The sequence below is a fragment of the Symphalangus syndactylus genome, chromosome 6, assembly GCF_028878055.3.
Source record: "Symphalangus syndactylus isolate Jambi chromosome 6, NHGRI_mSymSyn1-v2.1_pri, whole genome shotgun sequence".
NCBI classification, from domain to species: domain Eukaryota; kingdom Metazoa; phylum Chordata; class Mammalia; order Primates; family Hylobatidae; genus Symphalangus; species Symphalangus syndactylus.
The window spans coordinates 47,493,206-47,516,070 of NC_072428.2; the positions used below are offsets into that span (position 1 = coordinate 47,493,206).

Genomic DNA, 22,865 nt, shown 5'->3' on the forward strand with positions numbered 1-22,865 from the left:
AATTTTGCAATGGTGAGTGTAATTAATGATCACCTAATTATAATTCCCCCATTTTAGGAAGTGACTTTGTATAAGGGAAACGAAATTCCAAATTCCCATTTCATTCTTGTTAAGATTAGCTTGAAGGGAGAGCTTCTCATAATGGGAGAATGCTCTCCACTGGGACGTGGTTTGTACCATGTGGGCGTGTCTCTGGAGAGCTAGCTCATGATGACAATTTCTAGATGACAATTCCCATCCAGAAACCATCACTTGCAGCGGGGAATGATGCACATGAGGACCTTCGAAGGGCTTGTAGGTGCTGAGGCTGTGGGAATAAAGTGTGGGCCCTGATTCTGAAGGGACTTGATTCAGTCCTGAAGGGAAACTGTGTATTTTTGGTTTTTAGACACTCTGTAATTTATTTAATCAGACCTTTATTGAAGCACAGTTAGGTTGTCTTCAGTCTCTTTCTGTTAAAATATAACAGTAATCATCCACGAATAAATATAATTTAATGTTAATTTTGATAATGCCACCGTTTTGGTGGGAGAGGCAGATAAGCTAGTAGTCTTCAGATGGGATATTTTCTAGACTCTTGACTTTCTATGTCCTCTTTCCAAAGACTCATCTGTCTGAGAATACAGTTGCACTCAAGGTGTTTCCTTTCTCAATCACTCTTCTCCCACTTTACAAAAGGAAGACATAGTCATTATTAATCTGGAGTCTTGCTATTTGTGTGCCTGATGTGTGAAAGCCTCCAGATTAACAAGCAAAGGAACAATTAGGACTATTATTAGGAAAGTGAATGACTGTGAGTAGCAAATCCTTTTCTAAGTCAAATGGTTTCCAATTCTTGCTTTCAACAAAATTGAAGGCATTGTCAGTTGGTAGATAATTAAAAATAATTTTTGATTATAGGTCATGACATGATTTTGACTTGTAATTCTAAAGTTACTGATATTGCTGTATCAAAATTTATTTCACTTCTCCCATTCAAGTACTAACCAGGCCTGACCCTGCTTAGCTTTTGAGATCAGATGAGATGGCACATTCAGGGTAGTATGGCTGTTGACTCTCACTTCTGTTTAGTTATTTATATGAACAAAGTTTCTTGGTGCTTACCACTATAAAAATGAAAAATTAATGCATTTTGAATAAAATGTTACTTTTTATGTTTAATAATAGTACCAATTTCTAAACCAATTATGTTTTGATCATTTGCATATTAACAATAAAGATGATGAAAACCCAATCCAGAAGAAGAATTTTTTGTTTTTTAACATTTACAGATTATAGCCTGGATGTGGTGGCTCACACCTGTAATCTCAACACTTTGGAAAGCCGAGGCAGGAGGATCACTTGAGGCCAGTAATTTGAGATCAGCCTGGGCAACAAAGCAAGACTCTGTTCCTACAAAAATAAAAAATAGAAAGAATTAGCTGGGCAATGTGGTGGGCATCTGTAGTTCTAGCTACTTGGGAGGCTGAGGCAGGAGGATTGCTTGAGCTCAGGAGTTGAGGCTGCAGTGAGCTATGATTACGCCACTGCACTCCAGCCTGGGTGATACAGCAAAACCCTGTCTCTAAAAAAATATAAAATAAATAGAACAAGAAATTGAGGTTATAATCATAGCAGAATTTAAAGATTTATGCATTTATATATGCATAATATTAATATATATATTGCAGGGAAGTATAGGTCGATCAGTAAAAGATTTTGCAGCATAAATATTAGGATAAAATTCTGAAGAGGAAATAAAAGGAAGTAAGAGTTATCAAAAAGGCATAGTATAAAATGTATGTTCTTTAAATAGATGATCCACTATGGCATTTAGAATCCATTGGATCATTTAGATTCATTTAAGAGAGTAATGTTGTATTTAATTTAAAAATGTAAATATTTATTTATTTATTTTTAATAAAACATTTTTGTTGAGACAGAGTTCTGCTCTGTCACCCAGGCTGGAATACAGTGGTGCAATCATGGCTCACTGCAGCCTCAATCTCCCGGGCTCAAGCCATCCTCCCACCTAGCCTCCCAAGTAGCTGGGACTATAGGCATGCACCACCAAACTTGGCTAACTTTTCGATTTTTTGTAGAGGTGAAGTTTCACTGTGTTGCCTAGACTGGTCTTGAACTCCTGAGCTCAAGCCATTCTCCCACCTCAGCCTCCTAAAGTGCTGGGATTACAGGCATGCACCACTGTGCCAGGCCTGTAAATATTTATAAAATGCCAATATTTAGAATATGGCAGAAAGTACGTCTTTACTACTGGTTGTGATGCAAAAATTTATTAAATGTAAGGAGGGTAATATAACATTCTTTTAGGGCACATAAGATAAACAGACATTTACAATGGAGTATGATACAGATGTTTGACCAGAGGAAAGCAAAGAATGTTGAGGAGAAGATGCAAGGGAAGCCCATGGCCAGGGAAAGCAACCAAAGGAGGTGCCGTAGGAGCGGCATCTTGAGGGACTGTTGGAGTTGGCTTAGCAAACAGAGGAAGGAAGGCATTCTGGGAAGAGGGAGCGGTGTGTGCGAAGGGTCTGGAGGTAGAGAAGATCAAGATCAACCTTGGGGGAAAGCACAGGTGTGGCATGAGCAGGATGGTGATTTACAGCAGCCAGACAGCGTAGTATTTGTGACAGGATTTGTGTATTCCATATGAGAGGAGGGCTCGGAAAGGAGAGGCGGTGGGGCTGGAGATCTGTGGAGGTAGCTGTTGTCAAGGGCCAGGCATGAGCAAGTGAGGCCAAGAATGACCACTGAAGGGGTGCTTCCTTTCCAGTGACTGTTTTCCATCTTAGTAATCTTCTGGACATTTTTACAAATGCAGAGATTCTTATTTACATTCTGCTAGAGGAAGAAAATGAGGCCCACTGAGAGTCTGTTCCTCTTGCAGGTTTTGTACTGAGTAGCAATGGGCAGATTGGGCTTAGTGCCGCAGCCCAAGGTTCCACATTGGCCACATGCTCAATTAGGGCCCTCAGCTTGTTATTAAGAGGAGTGACTCTGGCCGGGCACGGTGGCTCACGCCTGTAATCCCTGCACTTTGGGAGGCCGAGGTGGGCGAATCACCTGAGGTCAGGAGTTCGAGACCAACATGGTGAAACCCCGTCTCTACAAAAAATACAAAAATTAGCCAGGCGTGGTGGCACTTGCCTGTAATCCCAGCTACTCAGGAGGCTGAGGCAGGAGAATTGCTTGAACCTGGGAGGCGGAGGTTGCAGTGAGCCGAGATTGCGCCACTGCACTCCAGCCTGGGTGACACAGCGAGATTGCATTTCAAAAAAAAAAAGAGAGAAAAGAAGAGCTACTCTAATTTTGGAGCCAAAATTTGAGATCCTTAGGCCAGTACAGGATTTTTGTCCTGATTTTTGAATTTGCTTACGTGAGAAGCCTTTACAGAGTCCTAAACATTAAATCAAACTGAATGTATGCATTTATTAAATCACCCTTACTGTAAAGAATTTAACTGTATAAACTCTTTGGTCTCAGGAAAGGTAGCACGCGTGGCACTTTTCTGGTACAGGGAATGGTACAAGGAATTACAGGGAATTCTTTGGCTTTCATGATGTCTTCATCATGAAATAAGTGAAATAAGACTTTAAATAAGTGAAAGACTTGAAAGAAGTGCAGTGAAATAACACTGTGAGCAGTCCCGGAAAAAATTGATGACAATTTTTTTCCCATTTGGAACATTTGTTTAGCACAGCGATAGAGACCTGATGTGGTGTTTGCGCAGGGCAGATTGAACGCACTCCAAAAGGAAACCATTAAGGGTTGAGTCGATACCACACAGAAACACGAGGTGGTGGGATGAGCGGTTTTTCCACACTTTAACATTTTCCAGGATGACACTGAAAGCCTTACCCTTAGAGAACCCTGAGCCACCTAATAACTCGTAACTCCAGACTCTTGAGAGGGAGAAATGGAGGTTTATACCATTAAATAGATGTTCTGGGCCTTTCCTAAGAGAGGCTGGAAAGGAATTGAGGGCAGTCATCGGAATGCAACCAGCACAGCAAGGTAAGGGACACTGCATAACTTTGATTCCCTGTGGAACAATGTCTTATTGATATCAGTATTTCCACCTCCCTGTTTTTAAAAAAGTCTCTGAAAAGCCTATCTTTTTTGGGAGGACAGGAGAGAAACCTGTCAAGGAAGTAATGAGTCAGCACAGGGGACCTACTATGTGCTGTTCACAACTTGATACTTTCATGAATGGATTGTCTCAGAGAGGAGGAAATCATGACTCAGAGAAATTATGTAAATCACTGAAGATCCAGGATTTGAACTTTGGTTCATTTGATTCCAGATTTCTTTCTACTTCTTTGTGATGCCTTCTTGTGCTGAAATCATGGAGAATGGGGGATACTCCGGATTGAACTGAGGAACTCATGGTATCCAGCTAACTGGCCTGAAAACCCAAGTATCCTTGATCTGGAGGTGTTTGGGGAGAGGAAGAATGATGGTTAGAATAGAGGAATAGAGGAGAGAGACATCAGGAGTTGCTCAGACTGTCTCCGTTTCATGGAAAGGGAATTTTGTGCCATGGCATGTAGTCCATGGTGGTGATTTGGAAGAAGTGGGTCCTGAATTCATCTGCTACCAGTTACCCAATGAAGGAGAATGGGAGAAATGTGGCATATGGGATTTTACAAAACACATTTTTCTTTTATTTTGAGACATGGCTTTACTCTGTCACCTAGGCTGGAGTGCAGTGGTACAGTCATAACTCACTGCAGCCTCGACCGCCCCCGCTCAAGCAATCCTCCTGCCTCAGCCTCCTGAGTAGCTGGGAATACAGGTGTGTGCCACCATGCCTGGATAGTTTTTTAAATATTTAAATTTTTTTTGTAGGGATGAGGTCCCACTATGCTGCTCAGGCTGGTCTCGAACACCCGAGCTCAAGCGATCCTCCAAGCTTGGTCTCCCAAAGTGCTGGGATTACAGGCGTGAGGCACCTGGCTTCACAAAATACACGTTTTGTTTGTTTGTTTGTTTCTTAATTTGGACCAACATAGGAAAAATTTTAAATTTTTTTTTTAGGGAAAGGGACTAAAAACAAAAACCTCAAATCTATTATCATCTTCACAACATATAAGAAGAGACATTTGTTGGCCGGGCGCGGTGGCTCACGCCTGTAATCCCAGCACTTTGGGAGGCCGAGGCGGGCGGATCACGAGGTCAGGAGATCGAGACCATCCTGGCTAACACAGTGAAACCCTGTCTCTACTAAAAATACAAAAAATTAGCCGGGCGAGGTGGCGGGCGCCTGTAGTCCCAGCTACGCAGGAGGCTGAGGCAGGAGAATGGCGTGAACCCCGGGGGGCGGAGCTTGCAGTGAGCCGAGTTTGCGCCACTGCACTCCAGCCTGGGTGAAAGAGCGAGACTCCGTCTCAAAAAAAAAAAAAAAGGAGACATTTGCAAATCAAAATAATAAATAAATTAAAAACAAATCAAGAAAATGGGCTAATAAGACAGCAAAGAAACAACCTTCTACTTGTCTATTATATAGTTAGGTTAGATTTAAGATGTTTTGAATCATGGAAAATGACAGCGTAAGTTTCTTGATATTTGTCAGTTTGGGAATTTTTATTTAGTAGTGCAACATTAAGAGAAGTTTGACTGTCCAGCTTGTTTCATGCCTTTTTTTTTTTTAAATCATAGTTACTGTTGGGAGTCCATTTTGACAGATTTTGATGAAAACAGTATCAACAAGCATTGTAATTTCACTCAATATGAAATATTCCGGTGGATGGCAAGAAGGGGAGTGAGAACAGTTCTTAGGCTTTCAGTTCCGTGGCCAGGCCAGGAAGAAAGCAGGAGGAGCAGCTCCTGTGTGTGACTGGTGAGGGCTGCAGGAAGGGGCTGCAAGGACCTGTCTGCCCGTGCTTCCTATGTGGGGTGGGGCTGGATGCTGCACAGCACCCTTCCTGCCCAGTATGGAACAGGTAGGAGTCTTATTTGAGAGGGATGCTGTGGATGCTAAAACTTTGATCTTGGCCTGGACTGATATTTAGGAGAGCCCCTCTTGTAAAGGAATTATCCTGTTTGGTTCTCCAAAAAGAGATCTACAGGAGAAGGCACAGACAAAGGCCCCATTGTTTTCTCCAGGGCAGCTGTTCCTTGCGTTGGTGCTGGGAGGGGTGTGGGAAGCTTGCGGGACTCAGGCCTAGGTGCTCACATGTGGGAGTGGTCCTGCCGTTCAGCCCCATTATTTTCTTCTGAGCCTTTCTTGTGGGGTCTTTTTGCAAACTGCATTTTCCTCCAAGCAGCAGAGTCTTAGCTTCACCTTTTTTTTGGTCTTGGTGCCCTGGAATTTTGGTGAATGCTGAGTGCCTGGGAACAGAAAAGCCTGAAAGCACCTTGGGAACTCCCCAAGTCCCCTCTCTTTTGTCCAAGAGAATACCTACCTCTGCCTTTCCAGGGGCCATGCTGGGGGAAGTGTGTGTGTTGGCCTCTCTGGAGAAGGGCATGCTAGCTTCCCTGGCCTGTTTACATTAGTCTCATCCTCGCTGCCCTTGATTACAAATGAGGCATTGGGCGGGGGATTCCCCTGCTTCCAGGGAGGTCACTCCTTCCTTTTGTCTGTGCTCTCAATTTTTCCACCTGGGGAGGAGCTGCCTTGAAAAAAAACCCAAAACTCCCCTTAGCTTAACTCCTTGTCTCATAGACTGTCCAGTAAGTGGATCAGTTCATATTCAGGAAGCAATTCATCTGTCTCCTGAAATTCCCTTCCCCTGGGTTCTCTTAGGCCTTTTCTCATTCTCCTGTCTCTGCTGTAGTTATCAGCACTCTTTCCTAACAAAACGAACAGTGTTCCCAGCCCAGAGTCTGGTCTGCTCCCTGGCGCTTCTTGAGCTGAGGTGTTGATGCAAGGGTTCATGGACCTTAGGAATGTGTGTCCTGGCACTTTGAGTAGGATGGAAACCCTTTGAGGTTAAGAGCTCCAGGTTTTTTCCTTCTCTCTTCCCCACTCTGTATGTAATGCTTGTGAGAGGAGAGGAGGGGTCACTGGGGAGGGGGACCACTGGTGGCCCAGTTTGCTGGTGTGGTCACCTCAGAAGTGAGGGAAAGCCTGTTGCCCTGAGCATGGGTAGAAAGCTGGCCTCAGACCTCTTTGCTCTTCTGTGGAAGCCCCTGCCCACCTTTTCTTGTTCAGTTGAACAGTCTTGATATCAGAGCCTCTAATACAACTGAGGGATCCTCTCTGAAGCCCTTTCTTAAAGGTTACTGGAAAGTATAAGTGAATTTTACTTGGTGGTAACAACATTTCCACTCTTTTCACAGATTTCACACCCTTTGGAGAGTTTCTTTCTTGGATAATTCAGGTAGGTTTTTACATTTTGTTTTTTAAATCAGTGGATCTAGTTCCGTACAGTGACTTCTTCAGTTCCCCCAGCAAAGAACCTTGTTCGGGTCCCTTGAATTTCCTTCCAGTTCCACTGATGATGCTCCTGGTTTCCCAGGGCTTCCATCTCATTCCCATAGATTCCTGTCTACCTTATCATGTCGCAAGCTTTATTCTAGCTTCTGTTAGGCCAAATTAGTATCCATTCTGTTTCTCTCTTCCTCCTTCTTTCTTCACTGGAAAGTTAATGTTTTGCCTTTGGGCTTTTTTTCTAAGCCAGGTTTCAGTTCAGACCTTGGTGCTGGGAGTAGGCTTGGCTTCCTGTGTTATGTTGCTTCAGCATACATCTGTGTTGTAGGTCTAAGAATGGTCATTGCTTCTATGTTGCTCTGAGATTTTAGCTCCATATCCTTTTGATCAAGCTTTGTCTTGGTGAGCACTTTTTGTGTCCTTTAAGAATTCCTTTCCCGCCCCAAGGTCATGAAGATAGTCCTCCTAAGTTTTCTATAAATGCTTTCCCTCTTAGATAACATTCCCATTTAGACCTACAATCCTATCTTTAGATCTCAACCACTTTTAAAACTCGGATTCCTTTGTTCCCAGCTTGGCCTCAGTTTAGGATTGCATTTTTCCTCTTTTGTCATCCATCTGCTGGCCTTTGCAGTGGTCTCTGCGATTTCCCTCTGTGCTGTGCCTACCCAGCTCCCACAGTTTTCCTCTCTGGCGTAGGTCACAGAGGAAATATTTAGTTAGTCCCTGCCAAACATTCTGGCTGTGTTGTTTTGCTTAAAAAGACATGCAATAAACTGTTTTGATTCTTGGTCTTGGTGCTGTAGGGCAGATGTTTCTCCTATAACGGAGGTGTTGTGGTCAGTTGGAAGGAGCGGTGGACGTGAGTTCGGAGAATTGGATTCTAATCCCTGCAGTGTTATTAATTTGTGGTGGGATCTTGCGCAAGGCACATTTATATGTCTGAATTTCCTTCTGTTAGAGGGGAACTTATTTCATGGTGAAGAAGACAGGACTCTGTGGGTATGAGATGGGAATCCAAAGAGTAAGCCTGGGAGATCCAGGAGAGACTAGACAGGCAAGAGGCAGAGAACCATTAGTGTGAGCATCCTTAGTGGAACTGGAAGGGAACTCAGATGACTCCAAACAGATAAAAGTAATATATGTAGTCACTTTGAAAAAGTATAAAACGTAGCAAGAAAAACTGATGGAAATTCTCTGACGAGGATCACTTAAGGAGATAACTGCCTGTCCATGCCTCGGTTTGCTGCGGGTCCACACCTGTTTGCTGTCACCCTTGCGATGTGGGAGGCTTGACCTTCCACGAGTTCAGTTCCAGAATTCTTCTTCCCACCTTCCACCTCCTTCATAAACTCAGGAATATTTGAAACTCAGCCCAGATCTTCACCTGGCTTTGATTTCTCCATCATGTGGAGATTGGTCCTTGGAAGTTGTAGCTTCCAGAGACCTTCAATGTTTGCTAACATGTCCAAGCTCTACATTTATTGATTGTTGGTTCTGTTCATGGCTATGTGCAAATTCTTGTACCCTGAGGGTGGTATGACTTGGTTCCAGCAAGGAAGGGGAGGGTATTTGGGGGACCCTATCATCAAGAACTAAGAAATAAAGGGAAATGGCTAGACGCGGTGACTCACATCTGTAATCCCAGCACTTTGGGAGGCTGAGGTGGGCAGATCACAAGGTCAGGAGTTCGAGACCAGCCTGGCCAACAGAGTGACACCCCATCTCTACTAAAAATACAAAAATTAGCCGGGCATTGTGGCAGGCACCTGTAGTCCCAGCTACTCAGGAGGCTGAGGCAGGGGAATCACTTGAACCCGGGAGGTGGAGGTTGTGGTGAGCCCAGATCATGCCACTGCGCTCCAGCCTGGACAACAGAGCGAGACTCCATCTCAAAAAGAAAAAGAAATAAAGGGAAACAACTGAGTAGGTGTCCTCTTGGTGTTCCTTTGAAGAAGAAACAAAATGGTTTAACTTCTGTCTGTGTAATCCCCAGCCCTCCTCCCCAAATACACATACTCAGATAGACAGAGCTACATTTCTTCCTTATCCCTGTACCCTTCTGAAATGACTGAGATTTAGTCAGATCTTGCATAGTTTAGACTTTTTTTTTTGTTCCAGTTAAAGATTTGCATTGGCTTCTTCCAGTACAGAATGAGTTGGACAAAGACAATCTCCAAAGTCTTTTGCTGTTCTGTGGTCCTTTGTCATTCTCAGAAATTCTCCTAAAGAAGTACTGAGGGACGGGCACGGTGGCCCATGCCTGTAATCCCAGCACTTTGGGAGGCTAAGGCAGACAGATCACTTGATCCCAGGAGTTCGAGACCAGCCTGGGCAACATGGTGAAATCCCAGCTCTATAAGAAATACAAAAATTAGCCAGGTGTGGTGGTGTGTGCCTGTAATCCCATCCACTCGGGAGGCTGAAGGGGGAGGACCACCTGAGCCCAGGGAGGTCGAGACTGCAGTGAGCTGAGATCATCCCACTGCACTCCAGCCTGGGTGACAGAGTGAGACCCTGTCTCAAAAACAACAAAGTACCAGGCGTGGTGGGTCACACCTGTAATCCAGCACTTTGGGAGGCTGAGACGGGTGGATCATGAGGTCAGGAGTTTGAGACCAGGCTGGCCAACATGGTGAAACTTCATCTCTACTAAAAATACAAAAATTAGCCAGGTATGGTGGCGCATGCCTGTAATCCCAGCTACTTGGAAGGCTGAGACAGGAGAATCATTTGAACTCGGGAGGTGGAGGTTGCAGTGAGCTGAGGTCGCACCACTGCACTCCAGCCTGGGTGACAGAGCAAGACTCCGTCTTAGAAAAAAAAAAAAAAGTACAGAAGAATGCTTGTCTTTGCAGGGTTAGTGATGAGGATGAGGACCCACGCTCACCATTGCTGTGCCCAACCCTGGGAGGCTCTCGGGCTGCTGAAACTTGCTAGAGAAAGTTGTGGAGCTAAGTAGAATAGTTCTGGGCAGAAGAGCTCCATAATTGATTCTGTATACTTTCAAGTAGGATTTCCCTGTTATTTTGCAATTCTTTTTTTTTTTTTTTTTTGGTATTTTTAGTAGAGACAGGGTTTCACCGTGTTAGCCAGGCTGGTCTCCAAATCCTGACCTCCTGATCTGCCAACCTCGGCCTCCCAAAGTGCTGGGATTACAGGCATGAGTCACCGTGCCCGGCCCTATATTCGCCATGTTTTTATGTATTCCATAAGCCCTAACTCCATTGTGACCTACATCCCCGATAAGGATGCCTCCTACTTTCCTGAGACTGTTAGAGCTAGGTGACATAGAACTCTGGGGTAGTTTCTTTTCTTTAGATAGATCGGTACTCCCAGCCAGCCAGCTCAGGAGAACAGGCAGTGAGCATTCCCCATAGGCACTGTAGACGTGTTCCTTGTGAATGCCAACGATGTCTGGTTGAAGTAATAGTTTGATCTGGGGCAGGATAAGAGTTGTGAGCCTGTGTCTGGCATTTGGTATTTTCCCCCATTCTTTGATCTTAAGTTGTCCTAGTCAGGTGACCCAACTTGTATCTGTCACGTAATATCCAGTGTGTCCTCCCTGGCACTCCGATTCTCAGTAGTCATGAACCGGCTGGCTTCTGTATCTCTCACCAATCACAGGTAATTGAGGTCTCCCTCAGGTAAGTGTTCTTCAGATCCTACTCACATCTTCTTTAATCCTCATCTTTCCTTCTCTTTCTATCCTTACGATTTTGCTTAATTGCCTCAGGAAACACCCTCCTTATCCCCTTTTTGCCTGTGGGATAAAAGCTAGCTTTGATCATAGCTGGTAAAGTGTGAAACCAAGAATACTTCTGAAAGGACAGTCAGACATTTGGGAATGAAAGTAGACAGTTTGAAGAATCAGTGCCATCACTATTGTTCTTGAGAATGCTTTTAAAGATCCCCCCAGATATCCATCTTTTAATTAACCTGCCCTTCTTCCAGGACCACAATTTGAAATATGTAAAAATTATCATTTATTTGTTTTTTTGGAGACAGAGTCTTGCTGTGTTGCCCAGGCTAGAGTGTGGTGGCGTGATCTCAGCTCACTGCAACCTCCACCCTCTGGGCTCAAGCAATTCTTCCACCTCAGCCTCCCGAGTAGCTGGGACCACAGGCACGCACCACCATGCCCGGCTAATTTTTGTATTTTTGTAGAGATAGGTTTTGCCATGTTGCCCAGGCTGGTCTTGAATTCCTGGGCTCAATTGATTCTCCCACCTTGGCCTCCCAAAGTGCTGGGATTACAGGTGTGAGCCACCGTACCTGGCCAAAAATGATTTAATTTTATTCCTCTTACATTTTGTTTTATTGCTAGTATTTACAGAGGTATTGTTTTGTGTCTTTATTACGTATAAACAGTATTTCAGCCATGTTGTTCATTAATGAGCTTGTCTGCGCATCTGGCTACCATGTCTGGTGTTGTTTCTGTGGAAAACTGTCTTCAACCTATAAAGGGTGACTGCCTGAAAAAGGAGCTTTTAGTGAAAACACAGTCTGTTCACCCTCTGGCCCCTGCTGGTGAAGTTGCTCTAGAAGAGACTGACTTTATTCCCATTATATGAAGAGGAAGAAAAGTGCTTCCATGGGCTTCTGGGAGCAGGTCAGGAAAGCTAAGTCTGTTTTCTTCAGTCTCTAGGCTAGAGGAGCTGGAATGTGCCATGCCTAACTTTGCCTAAGCTCTTTTCTTTTTCGCACTGTGTGTCACACTGGGAAAAACTTGAGCTTAAAACCCAGTGAAATTCTCCCACTTTGAAAATCATGATGTAATTATGACAGGATCACATTCTTTAAACTTACTGTTTAGTGGGGTTAGTGGAGTTATCTCCTCTGATTTTTGACAAGGAAATAATAGATTCTTGTTGCAATGCTGTATCAGGTCTTAGGATGGAAAGCGTCTAATTTAAAGCTACGGACCTTTCCTGTAGGATGCATATGCTGCTAATCTATGAAAACTGAAGATGTCCCAGTGCACTGTGTGTAAACTGCAGCATCTCCTTGTGGAATGAACAGTTCAGGAAAATAGAATGACTTTCCAAACTGTTGTAGGTTCCAGGTGACTTAAAATTTCCTGTGACGAAGTCAGTGTGGTGATTCCTCAGGGATCTAGAACTAGAAATACCATTTGACCCAGCCACCCCATTACTGGGTATATACCCAAAGGACTATAAATCATGCTGCTATAAAGGCACATGCACACGTATGTTTATTGCGGCACTATTCACAATAGCAAAGAGTTGGAACCAACCCAAATGTCCAACAACGATAGACTGGATTAAGAAAATGTGGCACATATACACCATGGAATACTATGCAGCCATAAAAAATGATGAGTTCATGTCCTTTGTAGGGACATGGATGAAACTGGAAAACATCATTCTCAGTAAACTATCGCAAGGACAAAAAACCAAACACTGCATGTTCTCACTCATAGGTGGGAAGTGAACAATGAGAACTCATGGACACAGGAAGGGGAACATCACACTCCGGGGACTGTTGTGGGGTGGGGGGAGGGGGGAGGGACAGCATTAGGAGATATACCTGATGCTAAATGACGAGTTAATGGGTGCAGCACACCAACATGGCACATGGATACATATGTAACAAACCTGCACATTGTGCACATGTACCCTAAAACCTAAAGTATAATAATAAAAAAAAAAATTTCCTGTGATGGTGGGAAAGCTTATCCAGATGTTCTTGCTTGGGGATCAGTGTGTGTCATCCCGTTGCAAAGAAGTACAGTCACAGCTGATTTTATCTTTGTCCTTCTTTCTATGGTGCCTGGGGATGCTCTTTTTGAGTTCATCTTTGGTCTTGTCTCTCTGAAAAAAGCAGCATGCATTTTTTTTTTTTTTTTTTTTTGAGACGGAGTCTTGCTCTGTCGCCCAGGCTGGAGTGCAGTGGCACGATCTCGGCTCACTGCAAGCTCTGCCTCCCGGGTTCACGCCATTCTCCTGCCTCAGCCTCCCGCATAGCTGGGACTACAGGTGCCCACCATCACGCCTGGCTAATTTTTTTTGTATTTTTTTAGTAGAGACGGGGTTTCACTGTGTTAGCCAGGATGGTCTCGATCTCCTGACCTTGTGATCCGCCCGCCTTGGCCTCCCAAAGTGCTGGGATTACAGGCTTGAGCCACCGCGCCCGGCCAGTTAGCAGCATGTATTTTTATCTAGGTTTAAACAGTTAAAATCTGTGGCCACAGGGTAAGGTGAAACTAATGGCTCTAAGTAGCCAACTTTTTACCTTTGCTTCATTGGCACCAGGCTGTGAGTAACTGAACTAACCAGCTGCAAACCCTTATTATGCAAATTTGAGGTGAGGATGGGTGAAATTCTAGGGGCTGGGAGACAGACATGTTTGGCTACCAGAGAGATGACATCAGTTCATTTACTGGTGCCGTGGAGGAAGGGGAGATTCCAGGTGCTTAGCCTTCTTCCTGCATGTGGGGGTGTCCAGAGCCACCCTTAATCCTATTAGCAGCCAAGGTCTTTGCTTGGGAAAAACTGTATTTAACTCTGTGCCTCCTGTTGTCCCCATAGGGACATGAAGTTGGAAGGGGTCTTGTATCTTTGGCTTCCCGAACAAAGCTTTGAAGAACAAACAGACGTGTGTCTATATGTGTCTCTGTGTGTATTTTGTGTTAATGCTAGCAACTGATTAAGGTTTTCAGAGTCCAGGTCGTATATGAGAAGGGGAAGTTTCATCTGGATTTTATGGAATCTGTATTAGGAATTGCCCTTTCCTTGCAAAGGAAACAGTTAATGATGTAATCCACTTTTAAATTAAAATTATTTTATTATTTTATTTTGATATCCTTCACGTGGACACTTAGTTTATAACAGGAAGGCATCTTTAATAACTCTGTGTTCTGCTCCTTCTCCTGTGCTTATCCTAGAACAGAGCCTTACAGGGTCATAATTTGGAGGAAGCACAGGCTTCTGGGAGCTGTGGTACTAACAGTAGGACTGGAAAAAGCCTTATGACCTCTGAAGCATGACTGAGAGAATCAAGCTGGGAGGCATTGGAGCCCATCTGCTCACCAGCTTTGCTGACCTGTCAGATGTTGGGCTTCCCCTCCAGTTCTGCCCTCCTCCCTCAAGATGTGTTAGAAAATGAAGCCTGCTTCCTGGAAAGCAGGTGACACCAAAGCTTATGCTAAGAGGATCCGACCTCACATCTGCGGGCCTGCCTTGGGCTCCTCTGTGACTGGATTGCTTTGGGTCTCCCTAAGACCCTTGCTCACATTCAAGTGCAGCCACTGCTTACTGGAAGCCGTCTGGGGCCAGCCCAGGCTTGTTCTATGGGGGCCTCTTCCCACCACTGTGTTCTCGCCTCCTGTGGGCTTTCACATACAAGGGCCTCACTATCCCTGAGTTGCCAGAGTCCTTGTTCTGAGAACCCAGTGCCTCCCAGGCAGGGCCCAGGAAGCTGTGGGTAAGCTCTTGGTTTCCTTCTTGGCCAGACACTTCTGGGAAACTATCTGCATTCCTTTCTGCCCAACTGTGCCTCTGGGCTCTGGGGCTGTGTGGGGTGTGGCTGCCTCATGCCTCTGTGAGGAGGAATGCTATCGCAGTTCCACTGAGACCAGCCATGGAAGGTAACCAGGAGTTTGAAGGTGGAATTCCCTTTTCTTGCAGTCCTAGAGCCAGGAGCTAGCTTTTCATGGATTATGATGAGGTGTTGGTTCCTTTTTTTTTTCTTTTTTTTTTTTTTGGAGACAGAGTCTTGCTCTATCGCCAGGCTGGAGTGCAATGGCGCGATCTTGGCCCAGTGCAACCTCCGCCTCCCGGGTCCAAGCAATTCTCCTATCTCAGCCTCCTGAGTAGCTGGGACTACAAGTGTACACCACCATGCCCAGCTAATTTTTGTATCTTTTACTAGAGACGGGGTTTCACCATGTTGGCCGGGATGGTCTTGATCTCTTGGCCTCGTGATCCGCCCACCTCAGCCTCCAATAGTGCTGGGATTACAGGTGCGAGCCACCCCACTGTGCGCAACCCAGAAGTTGAGCCTGAGAGGGAGGCTCATTGCCCTGTGTCTACCCAAGGGTGTGTGTGTGTGTGTGTCTGGAAGTGGAGAGTAGGAGTGAATGCATCTAATAAACAGGAGAGGATCTGGAGAGACAATGGTGGGGGCTGGCTGTGGGGAGCATACAAGCTGGGACTTTTGCAGAGGTGTATTTGCTCCCAAGTGGCCAGAAGCCAGGAGTAGTGGGGAAGGTGGGTTTAGGCATGCTAGGTTACGCTTGCATTGCTGAGTACCTTGGGTATGATGGCCAGGAATGCTTTCCTCTGGGAATTGGGCCGATCTCCTGACAATCCTCCCCATTTTACACCCATTACATACTTATGTGATTCTTACCTTCAGGGAGGTCTTGGGGTCGTGTGTTGTGGGGCAGAGGCTCTGAGTCTGAGAATGGGCTGGTCAGCCAGAGGCTCCACCTCCCAGTTTGTTGGCTTCCTCAAGGATGCCATCCTTCTTTGCAGCTGCCAGTCTTCACTGGTGTCTGTGCCCTGGCAGGGTGTATAGCCCTTCTCATGGGTGCTCTGCCTCTTTGGGGGCTTGAGAACAGATGGGGCTTAATTTGAAGCAGATTTCCCTCCAGGGCCCAGATCTGAAATATATATTAGAAGATGACTACTGGTCTTGGCCTTTCTTTCTTATGTGTCTCTTTCTTCCTTTTATCTTCCCACTACTGTCAGGCACTGTGAGCAGCCGTTGCTATCACACGGGCGGATCAGAACATGAAGAATGGAGCTAAATAGAGCTGTCTGCATGCTGCTCTGATGGGCTGAGGCTCAGCCTCAGAGAAGAGGTGGATTGGAGCCTGTGATGGGGGCTCGTTTCCCCCAACCACAGTGGGTGAAAGCAGGGAGGAACAGGCAGGAAGGTACTTTAGGAGTTGGGAGCGTATTAATTCCACCTCTTCTCCTTCCTCTGTACCCCAACATTCCCTGTGAGTTGTCAAGGGCCAGAGAGATAACAAAGATCTTGCTTTCCACCATCAGGCAGTAAGGCAATGCAGCCCTCGCTGAATTTTTCAGCTCCACTGACATTGTGACGCAAATATTATATAAAGCTTATTTTCTGACCTGAGGGAATTTATAAGCTATTGGGAGAGACAGTGTTTGTTAAACAAGTAGAGAATATCCAAGATCTTAACTGTGTTGGTTTATGAACCATGGATATATTTATAGTTCAGAACAAGAAAGTTGTATCTTACAACCACAGAGAACTTTTCTTGGAGGAGGCAGGATTTTTCTGGTCTTTAAACTTGGGTCAACTTTATAAGGAAAGGAGAGATGTTCACGCCAGTGTCACGGCAATGATCTACCTTGGAGGGGTAGGTGTGGCAGAGCAGAGCCAGGGACCTGAGCTCTGGAAGTCCTGCCATTACATAGGTGATGTGAAGTGATGCAGCAAAGGTGGAGTTTTGTGGAAATCTCTCCTGTAGATCGATGAAAAAGGATAACTTTGGAGAGGCCAGAGAAAGGCAGTGAGGAGGCCTGCTAAAGGGCATGACAGGTCAGCAACAGGAGAGAGGAAGGGGGCGAGTCCTAGAGAATATTCCAGAGTAGATGAGGCAGGACTGACATGAAGGATGAACTTGAGGGGAAAGACAGAAGACGCCAATGTTTCTGACCTGTGAGAGCTGACCAATACTGACACGTTCTGTTTGTGAAGTACTTGGACTTTTCAAAGCACTTTTTCATTCAGCAGAGCATTGTCTGGGCTCTTAGAGTTCATCTAGTCTGGCTCCGTTTTATAGAAGGGGAGATTGGGGAAGAAAGGGGAAGCAACTATTCCTAGCACACACAGCTATTTAGTGGTGGAGCGGGACCCATGGTCTAGGCCTCTGCCTCCTAAGACAATTTTAAGACAACAGCAGCGTGGAGGAGAGTGTGGGGTTGGCAGAAAGTCCGTCTGGCTGGATAACATTAGGTGATAAACCAGTCTCTCTGAGAGCTGAGAGAAACTTACTCAGAAGCATTCAGACCATATCAATGGTTCAGCTCCTCAGAATTGTTTTTGAGAACCACAGGGAAGGAAGATGGACTCCTTGGGTCCTTCTAGTTCTGAGATTCTTAGGAGTGCACAAAAATAATGTATATGAATAGTACTGAATGGGCCTCCCCGGAGACTGGCGGGTCTCCAGTGTGGTGCCTTTCTAAGGGAATTTTCAAGATAACTTGACTCCACATGATTTTTGCCTTGTGCTGACCACGGAAGCTGACTGCAAGGACACCACTGCTGAATTGCGCTGTGGCCAGTCATCACCACAGCCAGGGGCTCAGCATTGCAGTGATGGCTCTGATGTGTCACCCACTCCTCTCCCACCTCCTCTTACAACTTACCCTGCACATACACACCACACACACAAACACCACACACACCACACATACTACACAACACAGACACACCACACATATGCACACACACCACACACACAAAAGCACACCACACACACCCATACCACACACACAAACACACCATACACACCACACACAAACACACCATACACACACGCACAACACACTCCACACATACTACACACACATCACACACATGCACACCACACCCACACACACCCCCCCACACACACACTTCCTCCTCCCTTCCCTGCCTCCCTCCTTCCTTTCATCTTACTTTTTGTCCTCCACTGTTTCTTGTCTCATCCCTGTCTTCCATCTCTGCTCCCCGCTCTTGTTGTCTGGTCTAATTAACTTCCTCTGTTGGAGCAGCTTCCCCTCTTGGGTAAACTCAGACATGACCACAGCAAAGCAGCATGGAATCTTCTGTTTGGTCAGTGTTCCCTGAGATGGTGGCGGCACTCAGCCATCCGGGTCAGAAGCTGGAGGGCTTCAGGAGCCTTGCTCACCTCTGCAGCTGGTCACCTCCGAGTCCTTGTTTCCTACTAAAAGAGTGCTGGGTCTGTCCTGCTTGTCCCCATTCTCACCGCCCCACATGGTGGGAGAGGAAGCAGAGAGAGGGATCATGGTGGAAGAAAGGAACGCAGAGATGAGGGTTCCCTTTGGTGTCCTTGAAAGCAGTGACCCCTCACAGAGTGGGTTCTTGTGGTCTGCGTCCTGACCCCCAGCTTCTCCGCAGATACAGCTGCACTAGAGCCCCTGAAGACAAACCAGAGAAGTGCTGCATCCTGGGGGGCAGGAGGCTTTGCTTTGCCCAGGGCTGGGCTCCTGAATGAATTTTGGTGCAGCCTTAACAGCTGAGTTGTGCTGTTGAAGGTGCACTGCTCGGTGTCCAGGCACTTCTGGAGGAGGAAGTCGAGGTCATGAGGCTGAATTAGGCTTTGTGTGCTCCTTCTAGGTTCTCAGCATCTGTCTGGTCCTTCACTTGCTTTAGATCTCTGCCCCAGCCACTGTAGACAGGAGCAGCTCTCTTCCTTGAGAACTCAAGAGGTTCTCAAGGTAATAAACTTCATAGTGCCCTTAACTGAATGGCCTTGGCCTTGGGGTCCATCCCAAGTTCCATAGCCAGCAGTTGGGTCCATGTCTCACATTTTTGTCCTTGTCTCCTCCACACAACATTGCCACAGTCCACCCCCGTCCCCCCTCCGCACCTCCAGTCTGGTGCAATAGGGATTTAAGGAGGAAATGGATTACCTGGATAGTAGAGGAAGGAAGTTTGTGGCTGGCAAATTGTTATTTTATTTGGAAAGTCTATCCCATTCCCTCCCAACCCTCAGAGCAGCAGGTGAAGTCAGATGTCGTTGAGCTGTCTCTCTTCCTAGCCATCTTGGATAAAACAGAGGTACAGGGTTCACCCTTCAGAAGCTTGCTGAGACAGTCTTATTTACTAAAACAACAACAAAACAAAAGCCACTTCAAGCCCCCAAATCCCAACCACACAAGTCTCTATCTTAGCCTCTGACAACTCTTGTGTCTCTCTGGGTCTTGGACCCTCTGTGACTTAATTAAAGCAGTGGTAACTTGGTAACTGTTTTGGGAGCACGCAGAGAGAGTCAAGCCTCATCTTGCCAAATTTTCCCAGAGTATGCACCCCTTCTTCATCTCCTCTGGGCCTTTACCTCAGAAGAGCTGTGTCATGCATTACTGATGGCAGATGCTGTCTGCATTGGAGATGAGTGGCAATAATCTTTCATCACCTTCAGGAGGACTGTGAAATCGTTGACATCCTTTATCTGCTCGGGTTTGAGATGAGCTAGCATCTACCAGTTTTAGCCTCTGGAGTCCCATGGCCTCGTAAGAGTTGAGTGTTCTGCTGGCACTAGCTGTGTGGGGGACTAGCTGTGTGGGGGACAGTAGTCCTTGACCTTGTTCTTTTCACTCTGCCTTCCTCCTCTCAGTCGTTCAGAGCTCAGCCAACCAGCTAAGTGGGGTGTAGGCAGTTGTATCACCCCAGGGTAAGGAACCCCAGACAGGGAGGGAATAAAGGCTTTCTGAATTCTTTCTTTCCTGCAAATTCAAAAGGCTAAGTGGTGCTCAAGTATGTTCCCTGACATCCCTGGGAGTAATGCTCAGGAATTCCCCCAAATTTGCAACTCTGAGACTTCCAAACAAGCTTCCTCCTGTTTCTGTCCTTCAGGATCTTAAATTGCTTTCTACTCTCCTCTGCTTTTCCTTTCATCATCTCCCTCATCTTCCCTTCCTTGCATGCTGGGGTCTAATTGATTATTGCACAGGTTGTTCAATGTTGATCTCTAAGTGAATGAACATTCATAAGGACCTCTTTTTACACAAAGGCAAACTAGCTCTCTTCCGCGTAAACATAGGATGGGCCCAGTGCATGTCTTGTTAGGAAAGGAGCTAATCATTGCATAGATTAGGAACTTCTAAGTTCTTAACCTTGGGGAAAAAGAAGATAGTTTAAAAAATGACATATTCTCCTGTAGGATGTTGACGTTTATTTAGTATGACTCATCTGTAGATCAGGGCCGCCTTCTATGTTCCTAGGATAAGAACCGGATGTTGAAGGGCCACTGCTCTTCTCTCTCCCCAGGTCATTAGAAGAAGCATCACAGGGTTCCTTTACAGGAGATAAGCTGGTATGTCTATATCCCAGCAATCCCTGAAGAAGCTGAAATGCTACATTCCTACCATCTAATGTTTTGGTTACAGCATTTAAGCCAGAGTCCTTGCTCACAACAGCTATCAGATGACAGCTTAGTATAGGAGGTTGAAGATCCACAAGAATTCACTCTGATAGTTAAAAATATCACTGTGATTCTGCTTGTAGTGAACCGTGGTTTGGGGAGATGATGGGTCAGAATTGTTTGGATTCCTGGGCCGCTCTATATCCTTGATAAAGCTCGGATGGTCAGAGCCCGGACTGGGAGGTTTTGATGTGACTAGCAGGAGGGACAAAGGGTAGGTCAGGCAGGGCCCAGCTGTCTCTTCTTTCTGTGAGCATTCTTTATTCCCCAGAGATGACTCCATGGGGGTAAAAGCGGTAGTTTTCTATCTTCTTGTTCTGCAGGAGAACTTACAACATCATGAATAGACATGTTATCTTACTTCTCAGTTTAAGGGGCTCCAAAAGACTTGATTTCCTTTTTTTCTTTCAATATATTTGTCTGAAATGTTATTCAAGACTCCATTTACCCCTGGGACTGCAATATAGTATATGTCCCCTGGAAACACTTTTGTTCTAACCAGAATGGAGCAGAGTGGGACATGAATCTCATTTGATCTGGGCCCTGTGTTTTGTCAGCTAAACTCAAAATCACATTTGCTCATCAGTTGACTCATATTGAACCTTTCCTCAGGTCTTTTCACTAATAACCATCTTTATCCTGTTGTCTTGCAGTATTTTTCTAAGCTTCAGTGTAAAATTACATATTTTACCCTTTAAAAATTTCATCTTGCTGTATTTAACCTATGGTTCCAGTTTGTGGAGGCTTTTCTCTCTGATTATATCTAGTATATTAATGATCCCTCCCAATTAATTTATCATAAACATATTTGATAATTGTGTCTTATCCAAGTCGTTGATAAAAAGGGTAACCATGATGAGATCTAGAATAAATGGGAAGAGAAAGGAATATTACAGGCCAACATCCCTGATGTACATAGATGCAAAAATCCTTAACAGAATACTAGCAAATAGAATTCAACAGCACACGGAGTCTTATAAGACAAAGGTCCAGTATCCAGCATCTATAAGTAACTTAAACAAATTTACAAGAAAAAAAAAAACCATTTTTAAAAAGTGGGCAAAGGACATGAACAGACACTTTTCAAAAGAAGGCATACATGTGGCCAACAAGCATATGAAAAAAAGCTCAACATCACTGATCATTAGAGAAATGCAAATCAAAACCACAATGAGATACCATCTCACCAGTCAGAATGGCTGTTATTAAAAAGCCAAAAAATTACAGGTGCTGGTAAGGTTGTGGAGAAAAAGGAATGTTTATGTAATGTTGGTGGGAGTGTAAATTAGTTCAACCATTGTGGAAGACAGTGTTGCGATTCCTCAAAGACCTAAAAGCAGAAATAACATTCCACCCAGCAATCCCATTACTGGGTATATACCCAAAGGAATATAAATCATTTGATTATAAGATGCCAGGTGGCTCATGCCTGTAATTCCAGCACTTTGGGAGGCCGAGGCAGGCAAATCACTTGAGGTCAGGAGTTTGAGACCAGCCTGGACAACATGGCGAAACCCTGTCTCTACTAAAAATACAAAAAAAAAAAAAAAAAAAAAAATAGCCGAGTGTGGAGGTGTGCGCCTGTAGTCCTAGCTACGCGGGAGGCTGAGGCAGGAGAATTGCTTGAATCTGAGAGGTGGTGGCTGCAGCAAGCTGAGATTGTGCCACTGCACTCCAGCCTGGGTGACAGAGTGAGACTCTGTCTCCAAAAAAAAAAAAAAATTTTGTTCGATTATAAAGATACATGCACATGTATGTTCATTGCAACACTATTCACAATAGCAAAGACATGGAATCAACCTAAATGCCCATCACAGTAGACTGGTTAAAGAAAATATACATATACAGCATGGAATACTATACAGCCGTAAAAAAAGAATGAAATCATGTCCTTTGCAGGAACATGGTTGGAGCTGGAGGCCACTATCCTTAGCAAACTAATGCAGGAGCAGAAAACCAAATACCACATGTTCTCACTTATAAGTGGGAGCTAAACATTGAGTACACTTGGACACAGAGAGGAAGAACAGGCACCAAGGCCTACTTGAGGGTGAAGGGTGGGAGGAGGGAGAGGATCAGGAAAAATTCTAATGAGTACTAGGCTTAATACCTGGGTGATGAAATAATCTGTACAACAAGCCCCCATGACACAAGTTTACCTATATAACAAACCTGCACATGCACCCCTGAACTTAAAAGTTAAATTTAAAAAAAGAGAGGCCGGGCATGGTGGCTCACGCCTGTAATCCCAGTACTTTGGGAGGCCTAGGTGGGCAGATCACGAGGTCAGGAGATCGAGACCATCCTGGCTAACACGGTGAAACCCCGTCTCTACTGAAAATACAA

The 22,865-nt window shown here is 45.2% G+C and overlaps 1 protein-coding gene across 4 annotated transcripts in view; it reads left to right on the top strand.

Moving 5' to 3' along the window:
- Positions 1 to 22,865, top strand: part of DENND2B (DENN domain containing 2B) — a 229,234-nt gene that overhangs the window by 67,442 nt on the left and 138,927 nt on the right. For 2 of the 4 annotated variants that reach the window (XM_063641092.1, XM_063641094.1), the window contains one exon: positions 7,282 to 7,322. The exons of the other annotated variants lie outside the window; for them this stretch is intronic. The gene's annotated coding sequence lies outside the window, so the exon portion shown is untranslated. The remainder of the gene's footprint in view (positions 1 to 7,281; positions 7,323 to 22,865) is intronic. 4 annotated transcript variants of the gene reach the window in all.